Source organism: Brassica oleracea, chromosome C3 (assembly GCF_000695525.1).
Source record: "Brassica oleracea var. oleracea cultivar TO1000 chromosome C3, BOL, whole genome shotgun sequence".
Lineage (NCBI taxonomy): Eukaryota > Viridiplantae > Streptophyta > Magnoliopsida > Brassicales > Brassicaceae > Brassica > Brassica oleracea.
Window position 1 is genome coordinate 40,067,775 of NC_027750.1, and position 796 is coordinate 40,068,570.

A 796-nucleotide genomic window follows, 5' to 3' on the forward strand; every position below is an offset into this window, starting at 1 on the left:
CATAGCCTTAGTCCGAAAGTAAACCTAGGTCTTGTCCTAAACCCAGTCTTGATGGATCCTAACATCTCAAAGGCATAATATCGACATCCCGATAAGAGATCCCAAAACTTGTCTCTTCACTTAAGTCTATACGTTTTCACGAGTCATCGCACAAAGAAAAAGCTGCGCGCTCAACAGACTATGGATACGGTGGTTGTCCGGGGGCAAGGGACGATACAATGATCGTCCGGGGGCAAGGAACGAGACGACAACTCACTCCTTCGGCCTCTAACTTCGAAAAACCCGAATTTCTCTCGATTTATAATAAGCCGAAAAGGTTTTATAGATTGAGCCAAGCATTATATAAAAAATCCCTAACAAGGGAAGGGATTCAAAGCCACCAACGACCAGTCCCGAAACATGCAAACTGTGGCCTCACAAACAGGCCAAAACAAAAAATAAAAAAATCCCCGAAAGGATTGTTACCCTAAGCACTCCTCGGAGCACCACCTTCATCCTCAACCGCACAGCCATCGCCTCCCTCGTCCGCTTCGTCGTTTCCTCTCCCGCTCGCCTCAGAGCCATCGCCTCCCTCGGCCGCTTCGTCGTTTCCTCTCCCGCTCGACACATCTCCACCTTCTTCAGCCACGGGGCCTTGCCCCTCGGTCTCTCCCGAACACGGCGTGAGGGTGCACTCGAACTGCAGCTGAGAGAGGATCGAGTCGAAGTCCCCGTCGGAAGCCTTCAACGCCTCCTTGCGAGACAAAAGCCTGGCTTCTTCGGAGTCCAGAGTCGGAGCCATGTCGCCTTCGAGCAG